Below are 20,366 nucleotides of genomic sequence, written 5' to 3'. Positions count from 1 at the left end.
TTCATTATATCCAGCCATTGAAAAAGGCAGAAACTGAGCCCTAGGGAACTGTAATGACTCGACAAAGGTCATTTTAGCAGTAAATGACATAGAAAAGAGTGTTACCCAGAGACCCGACCTCTCCACCCTGCCTCACCATTCTCTAACATTGCACTTTCCTCTGAAACTGCCATAAATGCTTACGTTATTTTGATGGTAGGAACACAATAACAGTGCTTCTACTTTTATATTTGAAAAAAAAATTTACTCAAATGGAGAGATTGGGAAAACTTGGGAAACGCTATGAATGAAATAAATATTTTCTTATAAATGTATGCATAAGTACCTAAAAAGTTACAGTCTTCAGATGCCCTACTAAACCCAGTGTTTTTTCTCCTTTGGTACTAATAAAACTGTAAAAATTCCAGGTTTAAGTCCCATTTAAGGAAAGGTAGGGAGCCAGGTGGTGGCAAGGTGGTTAAGGCAGCTGGATCCATAGGACTGACTATGTGATTTGAGTGCCAGACCTCACAGCTTGAAAACTACACCAGGTGCATATGTACCAAAAATCGTGAATGAAGGAGAAGGGATTGTGGCGTGATCATCCTTTATGGGAGGCGAGGTTTGCTTCTCATATTCCCTCTCTTGGTCTCTCTTTCTGGCAATCACATGTGTCCTCTAGCAAAATGAAATGAAAAAATATAGGAAAGAAAGAATAGAATGAAAAAGGTGGAAAGGAAGAAAAAAAGGAGGAGAAACTGGAAAAAAGGGGGGGAGGGTGTGAGGAAAGAAGGAAGAGAGGAAAGAAAAGAGAAGACAATAAAGGAAAGCAGGGAGAGAGATACTCATAATATTTTCTTTCTGCAGTTAGACCACAGACAGGAATAAATCAATATACAATTTGTGTGGTCAAAAACATTTTCATCTCTCAACTTTTTGACCATCTATTTCCAAACAGAAAATAATAAGGTAAAAAATATTTTCAACTTTACTTTATTATGTTTTGGGTCTGTGTGCTGCTCAAAGCATATTCCATAGATTGAAAGGCTGGATATAACCTAGATATACAAAAAAATAACAGTCATTGGGTATGATGTAAAAAGAATGGGCACATAAATCTGCCTACCTGTTTATCATTTTCATATTATTGTTTTATTCCTTTGAAGACTTGACATCTTCACTTAACAATAAGCATTTCTCTTCTAAAATATATAATACTTTAAGCTTAAATATGGCACTTTTATTTAATAACTATCAACTTAACTAGGAAATCAGTGGGCAATTAAAACCCAGGATTTGACATGAAGTAGTTCCTAGAGAAAGGGGCCTGTGTTGATTGGACTCATTTCAAAATTAGTTCAGGTGTTGGGACCAGCAGTTAGTGTAACGGCTATGTTGCTGAACTCCCATGTACGGGGTTCGAGTCCCAGACCCGGTTGCTTAAACTCATGCCGGGTGCATGTGCATGTGTGCCCAAGATCCCGAGAGGAGAATGGAGGAGAAGGGATTATGGAGTGGCCATTCCTCATTGGGGGGTGATTTCTTGCTTTCTATCTCTCTGTGTCTTTTTGGCAAGCGCACGCACCCTACACCAAAAACCTCTCCCCGCCCCAAAAACAAAAAACCCCAAAAAAAAAAAAAAAAAAAAAGGAAAAAAAAAAAAAGTTCAGGTGATGAAGGAAAGAAATTGATGTGTCTCCTTGGAAGAACATTAGCAAATGAAGATTCTGACACACTAGTCAATGAGTGTAGGTTGGAATTGCTGTTGAGTGACTGATGCGATTTCTCTGTTAAGTTGTCTAGTCCCCAAAGTGCTCCATTGTGGTACTGCTACAGTTTTTATTAGGACCTTTCTCCTAATAGTACAATTCTGTCCTTAAGTTTATTTAAAAATATTCACTTAGGGCAGTAGATAGCATGGTGTTTAAGGCGTTGGATTTCCACATGGCCAGCCATGATTTGAATCTTGGACCTGGCAGCTTGCTCTCTCTCTCTCTCTCTCTGACTTTCTCTTTATCTCTGTCTTGCTCTGGTGAGCACATATGTCCTATAGAACATTTAAAAATAACAATAATTTATAAAATTTTTAAAAATTCAAAAAATATTCACTTAAACACATTTCTCCATGCTATATTCTAGTTAAAAACAAGACAAAATTGATATAAAAATAAAACAACACACTAGACATATTTTTAAGTAAACATAGGTAAATGATTATTCATTGATAGTCATGTTAAAAAGGGATTCAAAACAACTTTTTGCATTTTCCTGGCTATAAGAACTCAATTTAATTAATTTTCACATAAAGCTCCATGATAATATTGCTTCAATTTATATAAATGCATATAATTGTCTCATCCTTTAAAAATGTAATATAAGTGAAAAAATTCTAAATGTGAAACAATATGTGTTTATAATGGAAAAAGTGTTTTATTATGTTTTATGTCACATTTCTTTATGATATCTTGTATTCTTATTGCTATTTCTCATGATGGCTCTATATTATTAAATGGCATTCACCTTGCGGTCAGCTTGAATAACAAGACAAGTGTATCACAGACTATCTCTTACAGGGATATAGAATATATTTCTTGATTAGTCAGTCTGACAAACACAAAGTATCAATCTATCAACGAATAAAATACATTGAATATCACACTGTTCACAGTATAGAAATAAAAGGAGTAAAAGATACATTCTCAGAATCAGGGAGTATACTGAGCCCAGCACTGTAGTGATATATTCTCTTCTCTATGTGATTCTGGACCTCTTCGCTTAGACTCTTGGCCTCTTCTCAGTGGGGTAGAATAATGTGTCTATTTCTACCCTAAAGGTTGTCCGGTGGAAGTGAAAGATTTTGGTGCTATTCTAGAACCTGAAGGCAGTTTTCCCTTTCTCTCTACAATGGCATTAGTAATGTTGTATACAACAACTGGTGTTTTAGACACGGTTTCAGAGTGGTTTTAGACACGGTTGCAGAGTGAAGACAAAGTAGACAAAAGCATACTGTTTTCACAGAATGGAATGGATCAAGAGGAAAAAATTACCTTTGTTGTTTCAAAACACAGACTTTTGTTACTGCAGTATATCTAGCCTCTGATGACTACTAAATATGATGGACTTCTAAACATATCTAAGCAGAAAATAAGTAATCGTACTCAAAATACATTATATATATACACATATATATACATATTACATATATGTATACATATAAAGTAATTAGTTTATTTAACTTTATTTATAATTATTAGTATTTTCCAGTTTGATCAGGTAGAGACAGCGAAAGTGAGAAAGCAAGCCACTACTTCTGGGAATTGAGTCATTGTCAGCCGTTGGGAGCCCAGCACTTTTAACTATGACACTGCTGGACGCCATTTATTATATATATCTTAATAAATATATGTTTACTATGCTAATTATAAATTATATTGAAACCCTGTATATCCTATATTTCTGGGCCTGATATTTGATGGGCCAGAATATATATTCTTCACTTATCAAAAATAAACAAATATATTAACTATAATAGTTTTCTAACCATAACAAATTACTACAAATCAGATAATTTTAGACAGAAGGAATTTATCTTTCCTCAGATAATTTTAGACAGAAGGAATTTATCCTGCCACAATTATGGGGGCTATAAGTACAAAATTAAGGTGTCAGCAAGGCCATGATTACTCTGAAGTATCTAGGGAACAATCCTTTCTTGTCTTTTCTTAGCTTCTTTTGTCCTCTAATGGTCTCTGGTGTTACTTGGTTTATCACAGCATCATTCCAGTTTCCATGTGCTAGCTTTCTTTCATTCGTGGCTTTATATGGCCTTTTTATAAGAACAGTCGTTGATTTTTTTAAATAATTATTTATTTAATTTTATTTATTCATGCATTTTATTTTTTAATTTGACCAGAAAGAAATAGAGAGAGTGAGTGAGGGAAAGTGAGAAAGCAAGCCACCAGGTCCGAGACTCAAACTGTGGTCAGCCATGTGGGAGTCCAGCACCCTTATCTACCACATCATCTGCTGGCCCCCAGAACCGTCATTGAATTTAGAGCCAACCACATTCTTAGGTTCTGGTGGATATAAATCTAGGGGGATATTACCCAATCCAGGACACCAGCACTGCCCTTAAATACAATTTTATGTTTTGAATATTGTTTACATCATTTAGGGTCCATATCATAAGCATAAGACACTATGCCTTGGGTTGAGCTTTTGTTCTTTTTTTATTAATAATAGTCTATATAGCTAAGAAAAAGTAATTGAAGAAATGTTTGTTATTCATCTTTGGATTCTCCATAGATAGATGTAAAAAGAATATTTGCCAAATGAACAAATTCATTGGATACATAGAATTATCCTTTATTAAATGGCAACTCAAGACTGAGTCCACAGAATTTCAGTTTAGTAATTCTGCTGTTTTCTTGAAAATTGGCATGTCTGGAACTAGAACTCAAGGATGCTCATTTTAGTTTAATTTTGACTTTTGTCCTGTATATCATAATCTCTTTTCTTCATGTGGCAAAAAGCACATAGTTCAGAAGAGTCTATAGAGTTCTCTTTGGAGAATTACCAAGGTCTACTGCAGTGGCATTATTATTAGGTGGGAAATGAGTTTATATTCAGTTACAATGATGAAAAATAGGAAGGTAGACAATTTGAATGTAGTTTTGAAAAGTTTACAACTGGGTTGTTTCGGGTCATTTAGAAGCACATGAAACACTGTTTTGAAGGTGATAAACAGACTGCAACCTGCTTAGAGTTTCATTAACCTGTAAATAATTTCTAGGATTAGGGTTATCAAACAATTTTTTACTATATATAATTATAATTAGGACTTAGATTAAAGCATTGGCTTGTCTAAGGAAGGTAAGAGTTGGTAGAATTAGTTGTTTATTCATTTGTTTTTCTGACTAAATCCACTATTAGAATTGTTTGAAATAATGAAACAAAATGGAAAATAAATTTTGGAGAGAGCAAAGCTGAGAACATAACCTACATTTTCATGATCAGAACTCTGCATGTTAGAACTCTTGACCATCAGTACATGATAGTTTAGTGACAAAAGGAGTTTAATCAGGATACCTGAAAGGAGTTGGACACGACTGAACAAAATCTGATTTCCATCATAGTTTTGCTATGGGATGTCCTTAAAAGCTTCATAAGTCTTGATTTTCTTGGGTTTTATTTATTGCCTAGAACAGTACTTTGTTGCACTCTTACTTAGCATGGTACATCAGTGTATCTGATGAATTTTTTTTTCTGCTTTAAATCCCTGCAGAGCACAATGATAGAGACATAATGCATCTGCATACACATGCAAGGTAGTTTGAATTTAATGCATTTCATATCATTAAAGTTAACATTTCATGTATTATATTTCCTTTTAGAATACACTTGCATATATCCATATCCATATAGATATATGCACGCACACACACAAAATCCCATTATGTAGATCAATTTACATGATCACAATGTTCATATCCATAAAGCAGTGAACTTCCCAAATCAGATGCATGCATAAAAGCATTGATGCATAAAATTTCCATCTTGCAAGTACAGAGAAAGTTCTAGTAGGCATTTAGTGCCATGACAGGTCACTTAGGTTACAACTAGCTATATAGGACATGCTAATAAGATTTAACCTTCTTTGTCTGTTGCTGAAGAGGGGGGGAAAAGGGGAGGGGTGAGACCTTCTTATCTTTGAAGGTATCAAAGAAAATTAAAAACAATCACTTTATTTCTGATCGTTGTGGCTGAATGTTTCTGAGCTGCATAAATAAGGTACACACGCAAAATATTATTTTAGGAGGACAATGTGCAGTCTTAATCTATTCTCTACTGATCACAGCATCAGTGAAATGGATAAAACAGAATTTGATGGAATGTGTGTGTAGAATTATTTCCTTCTCCATACTTGATATGACTCTTCATCTAAAGTAAACTCCACTGAGATTAATATTTAAAATGAGAAGCTAAAAACTCAAAATGCCATATGACAACACTTAAGTGAAAATTTATTAGACTTGTCATTTCTGTTAATTATTGTCATTTCAGCTAATTACTAGCCATTCCTGTTGGTTATTAGACGTGTCATTTCCCCTTCTGAGCTGCCATCTAGCACCATCTCTGATTTTTGTTTCATTACACACCCTCAGGCAATGGGTCAGTGTCAACCGAGTGTATCCTGAATACCAGAAGAACAATTCTTCATTCTGCTGAAAGACAGAATGATTAGTGAAAAAATCATTAAGAGTTCTTGTCCTTGCTTGCAAGGATGAGAGAGAAGGAGGTGGAGATTATTTTTGTATAAACAAAAACAACAAAAGCAAAAGGATTGTTAATGGGCTAGAGATAATCTATGAAGTTTGTCTACAGCTTAACCAAACTCTAGAAATCTCGTGAACTCAGCAATATACACTACCCTAGGGACTTGCAATCTATATTGGACAATAGAATGAGAGGTGTTGGCTGAAGGGGAGCTTAGGAAAAGCTGCATAAGGCTGATTTTCCTTAAAAATAAAAATCTTTGTCTGAGATTCTATCAGTGGATGTTGGGGCACTGTGTATATGTGTGCATATGCATGAGTTTATTTTTACACCAGGGAATCCTAAAGTATAATCTGCTGATGGTAATAGAGAAATTAATCTAGAAATTGCATCAATAAAATGCATTTCAGGTATCCTGAGAAAGAAAACAAGGAAATGCAGACAATGTATTTAAGAGAAACGTCAATAGACTTAAGCATCCCTAAGCAAGCAATATGGGCACTTGATTTCGTTATCTTTAGGGTTCGATTGGGAGCCATGAGATGGTCCACATGAATAAGACAGGCTGTGCTAATTATGAAGAATGCTCATGGCAACTATATTGGATATCTGGACAAATGCCCTCTCATTAAATTTTGGTTTTATACATAATCAAAATAAAATGGAAAATTAAAAGATTATTTTGGAATCTATTCAGTAGAAGTAGCCAAATTCATCAAATAAATTATTTTGCTGTGGAAGTTCTTTTCCAGAATAATCCAAATACCCTAATATCCACTAACTTCAATTTCCCATTTTTGCCTCAGAAATCTACCCTTCTTCAAAGCCTGTGCCTGAGTTTATAGTAGTCATTTTCAAGTAAACCTATTTATATTAATATTAGATTATTGGTTTCCCCTCTGTATGTTGGGTCCAAGCAGTCATTCTACATCCTTTGAAATGTCCATTTATCATGAGCAAGAGGTTCCATTCTGGTCAAGGGTGCTATTACTAGTCAGAATTCAAAATCACCTGCCATACCTATTTTTTTTTTTAAAGATGGAATGAAAGAATGTTGCTAAACAATCACTTTGTCTAAGAAGCATTTTGATGCTTTAAATACATACATGACATCCTCAGGTTGTATAAGATATTTCTTAGGGTGTAGTGGTACTAGCAGAAAAATGAAGGTCTCTTAGATTGAAAAACAAATTCAGCTAATCATTAGATCAAATTCAGATGCTTCAGAAACTATCCTGTCTGCCCAGCTGTCAGTAGCCAAAATGCCTTATAGAAGACAGAGGTAATAAATAGGCCAATGGTCATTAAACGGTTAAAGTTGGTTCACATTTGTATTTCTAGACTATCAGATCAACTTGTGCCTTCTGTGAAGATAGGAAACCGGGAGCAGTTCCCTTCAGACGAGGATTTCTAGGGATTGGAAGAAATTAATCAAATACCGGTGAAATTTATATAAGGCAAGACTAAAGCCTACTGAATCAGTAATGAAATCAACAGTTTTTACCTGGATTAAAGGGTTCATGTGGTCAATGTACTGCAGAGATGTTCTGTTCCATTCAGTGTAGACAAAACAAATAGAATGGGAAAGGATGGAAAATGATCCAGGAAAGCTCTCTTAAGTGTAATTTCTAGAAGCTTTCTATGCTTCCTTTCTAATCTGTCTCAAGAAACCAGAATAAACATCATGGCAAAAGTGGGAAAAATTCCTCTTTATATGAAAACAGCCATCAGGCACAATTGAGTTGTTTGTTACCCGCGCAGAGCTTCCCCCTCAAGCTTGAGAACATAGTTTCTATCTTCCTTCCAAAAACCAGCAATAGGATACAGGTATTTGCCTGGAGCAACTGTGGGACAAATTGGAAAGGGAATAGAAAAATAACTTACTGCACGTGAGTGTGCATGCGTGTTTCACCACAATCAATCACATTTTCTCTGACATTGCTTCATTTATGGATTATTGCAAAAACACAGGAAGAATGTGAAAAGATAATGTTGTAAAGACACTGGAATGAAATTGGTGGGAGGAACCCATTTCTCACTGTGTTCCCAAGCACCTCTGCACTTAGAATCCCAGCATTGTTTAAACCTCAATTCTATATAAGAAAGCTAATCAAATGACACTCAGGAAAATTGACTTGGGTTTTCAATCTAGTTTCAGATCTCTAGTGTACTTATTTCAAATGGCATTTGTTATTCTCTGCATATCCTTAGAAACATGCCCTGTCAAGAAATGCCATACAACTTCAAACCATGTTTTTTCCCACCTCTATAACTTTTTATGTATTCCCTTTTTACATTTTATTACAGCATAACATCTAAAAATGAAATAAAGATTATAGGCAATGCTTCAGGACCTAGAGTTCTATGCCTTGCCCTGAATATAAAACTGTGTTGATAGGAGCCACTGTTATACCTCTGTAAATTGCTCAAATCTCCCCACTGACCATCACTATAATTATTTCTGCTTGGAAATGAAAGGTTTGATCGGCAGAGAGGTTATTTTTTATGTCTATCTTTTCTTCCATTCACCTGAACTACACATTTCCCCTTGGTGGTAGATTCTGGAGATTAAATCTGTATTTATTTATAATACTTCTCTTCGGGAGGGGGACAATCAAACAGAAATGAAGAAAAAACAAGCAATCAATTTCTGTAGATTTTTGAAGTTAATACTGAGAGTTTACCCTTTATTGGCATGATTTGTATTGAAATCAAAGTGGTACAATTTTTTTTTTCTAAAGTTGTAAAATGTGAGCAATGGTGGAGGGCAAAGAAAGGGTGGGAAGGAGGGACAGAATAGGAGAGAGAAAAGAAAAGAGAGAGCGAGCTCGAAGTGGAAATGAAATTATCTAGAGACATGATAACTTCATCCATTAAGTTTTACATTCATATAAAAAGTGCTGGGGTCAGCCGACCTTTAAGTCACTGGGTTCCTGAACCCTTGTATGAAAGCCCAATAGCTCATTTCCCTTTGGTACCTGTCCATTCTTTTGCCTCTGCTATAACTTGTCGGTATGATTGTCATTCTCCTTTGACTCAAAGCTAATGTAGAATTGGTTAGTTCCTCCTTGCCTGGACAACATTCTTTCCCTCTCAACATACCTTGTGACTTGTTTTTTTCCTATAGTTCATGGGGAAAGAGCAAACATTCAGAGCACCATGGGTGTGGGGAGAAGAGGAGGAGAGGACATGTGTTCTGAGTCTGCCAGATATGTGAAACTTTGCTTTCCTCATCAGCCACTACAAGCCACATTCTGCCCTGAAAGAGTAAGGGAGTCTTTCATGGATCAAAGTTAGATATCTTTACCTTTCTTCGTAAGAAGTTATGTGGGCTAGCCTGATAGCTTAGTGGTTAAAGGGAACTGGGACCCACATGGCTGACTGCAGTTCCAGACCCCAACTCTACATCTTGAAAAACACACTGTGTGCATGTGTATGTGTGCCCAAAATCACAAAAGGAGGGAAAAATAGAGAAGGAATTTCAGTGTGACTATTTCTAAAGGGTTGCTTTCTCACTCTCTCTCTCTCTCTGTTCTTCTTTAGTGAGTATACATGCCCTCTTGCAAAATTGAAAACAAACAAATAAACAAAAAAATTCTGACACATGTGAATTTCTCTTATTGAAAGTTTTGGCAAAACATGAGAATGGAGAAGGGATTTGTGACATGACCACATCCCATTGAGGGGTACTTTGTCCGCACTCCCTCTCTTTCTCTGTTTATCTATAGCAAGTGCACACACCCTCTGCCAATTAAAAAAAAAATAATTGTTCAGGAAGTATTAGGGAAAATATTTTTATTAATAATGAGAGAAGAAAAGTAAAGAAAAAAGTTAGAGGGCATTCAAGATTATTTTATTCTGGAATTTCAAGGTGGCCTGCTTCAGAGCTGCTGTTATATACCACCTTCTAAGAGCCTTCCATCCCCATGTTCTCACCTCTTTGGATTATCTTACATTAGTATGGCAAATCCCTGTCCTCTTGGATGTTAGGCAGGGCCATGAGCTTTGTCTTGAACCAAGAAATGTAAGTGGAAGGGTTACACAGCCCTGCTCAGGAGGTGCTTTAAGTCCCAGTTCCCTTTGTGTGAACAATTCTCCATATTCCCCACCTCCTCCAGCATGTGTATGCTGATGCTCCAGCAGCCTGAACTCACAGGTGAAGAAACAGGCATTATCAATTGCCAAGAAAGGAAAGTCATCCTGGAGAACATGGCCATGCTGAACCATCAGCTGATCACAACAAGCATTCATTCCATCCAAACTGCCCAACCTAACTCTAGAACTCATGGAAAACTCACCTTGAAACATGTGCTCTTAAGTCTTGAGCCTCTGAACTTACACAATTGGTTTTCCAGCCTTGGGACTCAAGACTGGAACTACACATCACTGTCCTGCAAACTGATGATCTTGGGACTTCATGTCTCCATATTTAGCAAGTCATAGTGCTGTCCCATAACAGGTGCTTATTCCTCAAGCCACAGAATGAGTACAGATGATAAAGAAATTTGAAGAGCATGTAAGCCAACATTTGTTCTCCAGTGTGTGTTTATTGGAACCATCATACTTTGAGAAATGTCTGTAAGTGTTATACCAAGAGGAACAAAATGGTCATGTGTACATTGGGATAATATTTAAATTTTGAATAGATTAGAATAAAATAGTTGAATGGACTGTTTACTCAAGATAACTTAGAGCCTTGCACACACTAGTTGAGCATGCAGTGTTCTAAATCATGTTTTGCCAAAACCTTCAATAAGAGAAATACACACACGTGTACACACATACACACACACACACACATCTGTACACAAGAATGTCATGATGCAATGCTATTCCTACAATGTAATTGCCTCTAATATATTTTGTTTTACTTTATTTAAAAATATTCATTGAAACAATTAATTTCATAGCCTGTTAATTTTATATGACCTATAGTTTGAAAAACCCTGGTATAGTACAAATCTCTACAAGGGGGAACCAGCAGTTAGCATAATGGCTATATCGCTGGACTCCCACGTAGTTGACCGGGGTTCGCGTCCCAGACCTGGTGGCTTAATACTCATGCTGGGCACGTGTGCATGCGTGCCCAAGATCCCGAGAGGAGAATGGAGAAGGGATTGCGGCGTGACCATCCCCCCTGGGGGGTATTTCTCGCTTTCTGTCTCTATGTCTCTCTCTGTCTGTCTCTCGAGTGCATGCACCCTATAGCAAAAACCTCTCCAAAAAAAAAAAAATCTCTACAAGGAGGATATTTAATTTGAGTTTTTCCAATTTATTTGAACACAACATCTTCTCTGGTAGACAGTTCATCCTGTAGGAATGGTGTGCTATGGAACATACTTCTGGAAATGCGGAGCTAGTCCAACCTCTTCTTTTTATAGGATCAGAAATAGGCAGAACTTGGCTAAAATCACACAAGTTAGTTCGCGACAAAACTGGGAAACAAGCCCAGATGATCTGCCCCCTAGACTGGTTTGCTTTTTCAAGACCATAATGCCATTCCAGTTAGTGTTGTTTTGAAAAGTAAATGGTGTATTCGATATAAAATCCAGACACCAGAAAAGACTACAATTATGTTATTGCTGTAAGAGGCAAGTCAATGGGCTGATGCAGCTGGATGGAGGTGAATAGAGGAGGGAATACTGAGATGATCTAGATGCCATCTTCTCACTTAGTAGTATTTGTTCTAGAGTGGGAGGCAGACATATGTAAGTGCCTATGATCCAAGGTGGACCAAGACAAATGCTTTAATAAAGCTACAACCAGACAACATGAGAAAACAGAAGAGGAAGAGTCAAATGAGCACAGGTTGGGGCTCTGGGAAGACTTTTTTTTTTTTTTTTGAGAGGTTTTGCTATAGGGCACATGCGCTTGCCAGACAGAGAGAGACATAGATAGATAGAAAGCAAGAAATCACCCCCCAGGTGGGATGGTCACGCCGCAATCCCTTCTCCTCCATTCTCCTCTCGGGATCTTGGGCATGCACGCACACGCACCCGGCGTGAGTTTTAAGCCACCGGGTCCGGGACACGAACCGTGGTCGACTACACGGGAGTCCAGCGACATAGCCATTATGCTAACTGCTGGTTCCCAGCTCTGGGAAGACTTTTGGAGAGCAGAGAATTTTGATAAAACCTTGAAAGGTGGGCAGGCCATTGATGGATGTAAAAGAGAATGAGTAAATGTAGAGGTAATTCTGGATATAATTCTGGGCAAGACAGGGAAGAGAAAGCATGAGCAATGGAAATGGAGGTACTCTTGTGCAGGTATATGGAAAGATCACAATTAGAAAGAATGTCATGTTAGGAGAAAAGCTAGATAGGTAGCCTCGGGCTGTTTATGCAGGACTTGGAGCCAGGGCTCTATCTCTGGCATTATCCATAGACAATGTGGAACCAATGAGAATTTTTGATCACTATTTCCACTAAGATGTTTTCTGGTGTACTGAAAGCTAGAATGCAAAGGAATAATACAAGAGAGAGGATACCTTTATGAAGTTACAACAATAATTTAAGTAAAAGGTAATGAGGACCTAAACCAGCTCAGAGACAGTAGTGTTGAAAAGGAGGGAGTTTGGTGTAAGACATACGAGCAGTCTCAGAAAGTTTATGAAAAATGCATACATTGAAATATCTGTGCATGAATTTCAAAATGTTTTGCACCAAAATAAACTCATATTTTAATTTCATTTTCCATGTACTTTTTGAAGTTCCCTTGTATGAAGGAACTAAAATTGTTGTCAAGATTAACAATAATCTCCATTAAAATATTTGACATTGAAAAAAATTGTTTTATTCTGTTTATTTATTGGGCAGGAATTTTTGTTGTTAGTATAATTGTGGTTGTAAAAACTTAATTTACACACCTACCCCGAAGTCTCTAAGATCAGGGTGTTTTATCCTGTTACTTTTTCTCATTTTCCTTTTCTTTCCATCATTCACCTTTCTTTCCTTTTTTTCTACCTATCTCTGTCATTTCTGCCCGTCTTTTTCTCCACTTCCTTTCGTTTTCTTCCTTCTTTCCTTCTTTTCTTTCTTTTTTGAAAATTTTGAAATTTAACTGTGTTTAATATGTCTTATTAAAGGCTGGCAATTTCATCAGGTATTTCCTAGAAATAAGACCCCTCTGAATATGTAAGTCCCAGACGAAGGACACTCAGTCTGTGGAATGGTCAGATGTAGTTTCCAGTATCCAAATCTCAAAAAGAAGAGAAGTATATCAATATTTCTGATTATGATCCCAGAGGATGTGCTCCCTCTGGAGCGGAGGATATATAGATTTTTGCTATCTATTAATAGAGCATCGGAGGAACTCCTAAATCTTAAACGCCTGTCTTACTTTGATGTTTGACCTCTGTATCCTTTAAACTGTGTCCACATATGCCAATTTAGTTAGTGGGGTTAAAAGCAAAAGAGAAGTTGACTGTTTGTTAGGGTCAATGGAGGTCATCCTACCTCAACTGGCAGAGGAAGAGACTAAGGCTATACCTGAGGTAGCTTGCCCAAAGTCACAGACCTTTTGGAGGCAAAATCGACAGTAGACCAACCACCAGAATGAGCAACACTGTAGTTATGCAAGAATCAGTCTCACTGGGTATGCACTTCAGACGGGCCCTTCCACGGGCATTTAGGTTACCCTATTAATTACTAGTGAGAGAATCCTATGCGCATTAGTCAGTAAAATGATCTAGCTTAATCTTACTATGTACATGCAAAGTCACCCTCAATTTTTAGGAAACCAAAAGGGTTTTAGCTATGACCAGAGTTGTAACAACCTTTAAAATAAAAGCAAAATCACTTGCTCAAAAGGGGAAGAAGAAGGCAATGGAAATTGTTAGTGTGAAATTTAAAAAGAATACCTGCCAGCACACCGATTTCCCCTAGCTTTAGTTGAGTTCAGGTTTAAGAATTGTTTTTGATATGCATATCACTGCTTCTTGTTTGAGTTAATTTGTTTAAACATTCATGAAGGGGAAGGTTTTTTAATAGAAATGTGCCAAATGTTTTTTTCAATTACAGACAAACTGGGGTGTTTGCTGATCCATGAACGACGTGAATATTCAGTTGTGGAGAGTTTACTGCCTAGTAAAAAAGTTTTTATTTTTACCCTCTCTGTTAAATGCCAAAATCTGTAAGGAATATAATCGGCAACGCTTTAGTGTCAGCTTGCCCACAACTGAATTGTTTTGAATAAGTGAGAGATTTGATGGTAGTTTTGTCAGGTTGGAAGGCAAACACAAACCTAGTGTGTATGGACAAAAGGCTGTGGGGGAAAAGACTGTGGGCTGACAGAATCAGCAAGGATGCAGAGATAAATAGCAGTGCGGTATGAAGACAATATTATTATTATTTGGCATTCGGAAAGCATGCATACTCCCCAGAGCAAAGTAGAGAGTCAGAGAGGGAGAAGGAGAAAGAAGCTCACAATGGGGTGTGGTCCTGCAGCAATCCCTTCGCCTCCATTTCTTCATCCTATTGGGATTTAGAGCCTCCATGTACTCAGGCCCAGCAGGATATTTGAACCCTGGTCAGTCATGTGGGATCCAGCTTCCTCAAGCATCAGAAAACCAGCCCAGGCTAGAGAGAACATTCACTTTATGACCCGACCGGTTGAGAGCAGCATTGTGGGAAATTGAGTCAGACGCCAGAGACAGTTGTCAAGTAAGTCTGGTCTATGGCTGGCAGGAGGATGGAGATTAAGAAAGGGTCAGGCAGGGAGGAAGCTATAAGAAAACTGGCTCACTTCTGTTTTTCTCTTATCTTCTCCCTGCTCCAACAGAGAATCTAGCAAATAGTAAAAGCTCAACAGATATTTTTGAATAAACAAATATCAGCAGTGGACAATCAATGAATTTCTAAACAGATTAGCACTTACGAATAGGAAAGTTGAAAATAATTTGTTCTCAATTCAGAGATTTGGGGTTTAGGTCCAGCAGGTGTCATAGTGGTTACATTGCTGGATTCCCACATGGCCCACCACAGTTTGAGTCCCAGATCCAGTGGCTTGAGACTCACGTGTGAATGTGTACCCAGGATCCCAGGAGGAGAATGGAGGAAGAGGAGTTGTGGTGTGGCCATCCCCCCTGGGGGGTGATTTATCACTTTCCCTCTCTCTCTTCAAAAAAATAACAAAAAAGAGATATTCGGGGCTCATAAGCAGGATTCTCAGCCAAAGAAGTGAGCAATGATTTGTGCTAGTGGATCAAGGGTATAATGCTACAATTTAGTTATAATTATGTTGTAAGAATTTAATTCTTCTAGGAAGGAAGAATCATTAATGAGGTGTACTTGGTCTTGAACTGCTGACATAATAAGCTACTGACTTCAGATTTCTTAGGTTTTCTCCACCCAGAGACTGAGTTGATTCTAGCACCTGAGATGAAATAGAATGGGGGAATTGACTCTAAAGAGAAACGACAGGAAAAAAAAGCTAACAGTTTGGGAATTTGGGACACCAAGGAAAACACTTGACAGATGTTTCTTTCAATTTACTACCAGAGCAAGGTAGCTCAGGTGTCCTGCTAAAACCAAGATGGGGTAACCTCCCACGAAATTCTTCCCATTTGGAACAGCTGTGGATTACATTGACTAAAATCACCACTGTCAGATTGAGCCTGATTAACACAGTCTGCATGTTCACTAAAAGGTTTCTCTGTAACCATAGCCATTTTTTGGATACCGCTGACCCTGAGACCAGTAACATTTAAATCTGTGCTGCTGAAATACTACAGCCAGCAGCAAAGGCTTGGCTTTTGTCAATTGCTCATCTTTAATGATGTACTATCACTACTTCGCTTGTCAAAGTTGATTGGGAGAACCTTCAAGAAATGTCCTTTTCTTTTTTCCTCAGGGAAAAAGGTGACATTCTGTGGTATTACTCAGTTTACAGAGTATCACACAATAACCCCTTATTTCCCTCTTTAAACCTTTCATGAAGCCAGCTTCAGAATTTCTGTCTTTCTTTTATTACTGGGTTACAGGAAGGGACAATGACACGTGTATTTTTTGACGTGGAGTATTCTAGATTAGGACAATACTGCAGTACACAAATATGTGAAGAATTAGTATTTAGCCTAGGCCAAGCTTCAGGAGATGTTGCCAGTTGGTTGTTCATACGTAGGTCATTCTGGATGATATCGAAGCTTGAAATTGAAACACAGATTTGATCAGCTACCAGAGAGTCCAGTAAAGTTGGGACCCCCTAGGGCCTGCCATTCTTAGGTTAGAAATAATTGAATGATGGAATAGCTTGTTGTGTAGATCAGTGAGAATACAGATAGAAGTCCTTGATTGATAGCATGTTAGCAATCAGTAATTTTATTTATAAGGCTGCTCTTATTACAAATTATCTTAAATCGTTTGACAGCTTGACTTAGTTAATCAATATAAGTTTACTCTTTAGTTTTATATAAAGCTGTGTTCATTGATGCACTCATGTTTGAAGAACGTGACTGGTGGATCACACAGAGGTAAAAAAAAGAAATGTAAATGGTCATCAGATGCTCCTTTATTTAAAGTATTATTTTATTTGTTTTGAAAAATAGCATTTTGCATAATAATTTACTTCCTTTAAAATGCTGTTCTCTTCCTAATATAAAAGTCTTCCATTCAAAGAAAAAAGTACAAAAGTTTATATATAAGAGAATGTTCTTAATGTTTTTTATACATAGAGAAATACATTTGGTGACTCCAAAAAATACCCTCTCAGATTATCAATTTTACTTCAAGATTTATACAATTTAAACAAGTTGGAATGAGAAAACTATTGAGTTAACGTATCTTCTGTCCAAAGGAAAAGGACACCAGGATTTTTGACAGCATATTCCACTCAAAAATTTCCAGCAGCTCTGCCCCAGAACACTTCCAAATTGATTCAGTCAGTTAGTCCATCTTCTCAGCTCCTCAACTCAGTTTACTGAATGACTTTTAAGAAATTCTTCAACTATAACCTTCATGGTTACCAACAAGCAATGGTGTTCAACAAAACCTACAACTCAACTCTACCAATTCTTTTGTTCAGCTTCTTATTCCTTTCATCAATTTTCCTAAAAAATCATTAGTAGTATCATAATATTTCTGAAAAAAAAAAGAAACTGGTAGTACTAGTATCAGTACAGTAAACATCAAACCTGACTTCAATCTCTTCCATATAACATTTTTACTCTGCATTTTAGCAAGAAAATGCAGTTGATTATAAATTTAAAAAAAGCCGTCATCTTCCTACTTTCACAAGTTTGGATATAGCTTAATAGTAATTTTTAATCTGCTTTCATTCAGAAAATTAGATATCCTTCCTTTTCAATACCAATTAATTCAATCTTACTCCTACAGAGTTTCTCTAAGAACTTCATCAAAAATATACCTTTTTCTTTTTTTTTCTTATTTTTCCCATTTGTGTATTTCTTCATGAGTATTTCTTTCCCATTCTGTTTTTTGCCTCCATATTTTCTTTTTGTGATCAGTTAAGATTACTCAAAGCATTGATAAAAATGATATATGTGTATGTAAAATATACTACCATAAATATATGTGTGTGTGTATATACATAAATATATAAATATATAAGTATATATTTCATGATAGAAATTTATACCATTTAGAGTATTCTTAGCTGATATAACAGAAACCCAACTAGGACTAGAAGGAAAATATAAAGAATTTTTTTATTATCCTCATTTCCAAGAATGGTGGAAGCTTGTAAGAAGGAATTTTTAGGACTAATGAGCCATGATTCATATTTGCTGTTCCATTTTCAAGATGTCAGCTTTCACTCTCAGGTCTGCCCTCTTGTTTGCAAGATGACTACCATAGATCCAGAGACCGCAAGCTTAGACAATTACGGTCAAAGTCTAGAAGTGGAGAAAGGATATGACCCTTTTTGTAGCTCTTATTGAAGATCAAAGACACAGAAACTGATAGCATGTGTCCCCAGTTAGTGTTATATAGGCTCACTAACATGAGAAAGTCCTACCTTGGGGCCAGCAGGTGAAGTGGTGGTTAAGGTGCTGGAATTTCCACATGGGCTACCTTGGTTCGAGTCCCGGACCTGGCAGCTTGCTTTCTAACTCTCCCTCTCTCACTCTCTTTCTCTGGCAAAACTCATGTGAAATCATTCAACCAATAAATAAAATAATTCTAAAAATAAATAAATAAATAAAGTCCTACCTTGGAACTGAGAAAGGAACATTTTCTATAAAGCATGTGGCTCTTGACACCTGAACTAAAGTAGAGTTCTGCCAGCAAGGAAGAAGCCAGCTTGGAGCGGGTGCCCAAATGTTCTTGGCACTACAGATTCATTTCATTCATTCATTTCATTCATTTCATCACCAGTTCCTGCATGTGGTTCTGCTCTGTTCTTGCACAGCCTTGGCTCTATCAGAATCTACAGTAGTGCGCTTTATTATTTTTTGTTAATTGACCCTAGGATTAAAGACGTAATACGTTGGAATTGGTGTGTGTATATGAATGTGAGAGGGGAAGTGAGAAGACTGGAGAGAATCCAGTGAAAGTTCTAAATTCATGACTAGGTTACTGAGAAAAATTTTTAGTCATTTATATCATTTGATTGTCTTTTAGATATGTTCAGAAATCTACCACTTAAATAGCCACAGATCTATTGGTCCAGAAATAGTAGCAGTTAGAACAAAGCATCAGGTTGGAATTTGAGCTTGAAGAAGCCTTCTATATTACTCTAAGTCCTAGTCCCTTTGTGTTGCCCACTGTTGTGACAAAAATGAAATGATTTTGACAACCTATAGAAGTGGAGCTCTACTCATACATGTGTTCCTTCTGGCTAAGGACCTGTAATGATTAAACAGTACCATGAATTATTGGAAAATTAAAGAGGGATCTCATTGTGAATGGTAGTCTATGTTGGAGGTGAACATGAGTGTTAGTTTGATGTGGTACTTCAATTTCTGAGAAAATGTTTATACGGAACTGGTAAGCCGAGCTCTCATTTTTGTCTCACATTTTCTTTATTTTCTGTTCTTATTCTGCTATAACCTCATCTTCTCACCCTCCCTGGCTTTACTTTCCCCCTTTATTCTTTTCCCTCATCTGGACTTCTTTGTTCTCTTTATCCCCTCTTTCTTGACTCCTGCTATCTTTTTTGCTGCTTTTCTCTCTGTTCTCTTTAACCTTAGAAGTCAGCTAGAGTGAAGGTTTGTCCCTATTGGACACCATTGAAAAGCCATGCTTGTTTCCTCTGCACCTCAGCTCCAGGCTGTATCAGGTAATCTGCAGTAAGTGCAGCCTTTGTTTGGTCAGACTGACTATGTAGACAAACAATCCAGATAAATAATTTCCCAACCCCTGCTCACAAAAACACCCTTTTTTCTCCTTTGTAGTGTGTTTTCAGGCCTTAAAATTTTTATGTACCTGCTTTAACACTTCATTTCACAATGCCTCCATAAACAAGTAATGTCTTTTCTCTTTTGTTAAAAGAGGAATATTCTCCCAAGTAAGTATCTCTCAAGATGTGTTGAAATCCCGAGAGGGATAGTGCTTTACATTTTTAAAAATACTATGTACTGTCTTGTTATATACTCCCAAAAATCACAGGGAGGTGAAATTGCTTTGGAGAAGTCTGAACAATGGGTATTACAAGTTAAGTAGAGACTGAACATAGATCTTCTCTCAGTCATCATGATATTGTCTCCTAGGAGTTAGCATTAGAGTAATTTCATATAATGGAAGCCGATATAAAGGCACCGAATATGCTATTAATAAACATATATGTGTTTGTCCTCTTTATTTTCAAGGGGAAGGCGCGTTTGCAATTACTCACCCCACGAAAACTGGAATTACTTCCCTGGGTGACAGACACACCCTTATCTCTATAGGCCCAGCTGCATTTCTCTGTCCTTTAGTCCATTTTACTCAGATGAGTGACATAGTATCAGTACCAACCCCAAAAATTAGTATTGGTCTTATTTCTTCTTTCTTACTTTCTTCTCTATTTTACCTTTGTTTTCTCCCTAGCATCTATCCACTTACCTTCATTCTTATACTCCCTCCCTTTTTTTCTTTCTCTTTCTCTTTTCTTTCTTCCTTCACTCTCTTTCTCTGGCAAAACTCATGTGAAATCATTCAACCAATAAATAAAATAAT

The sequence above is a fragment of the Tupaia chinensis genome, unplaced genomic scaffold, assembly GCF_000334495.1.
Source record: "Tupaia chinensis unplaced genomic scaffold, TupChi_1.0 Scaffold000689_1, whole genome shotgun sequence".
NCBI classification, from domain to species: Eukaryota; Metazoa; Chordata; class Mammalia; order Scandentia; family Tupaiidae; genus Tupaia; species Tupaia belangeri.
Note: the sequence above shows the minus strand (reverse complement) of the source record.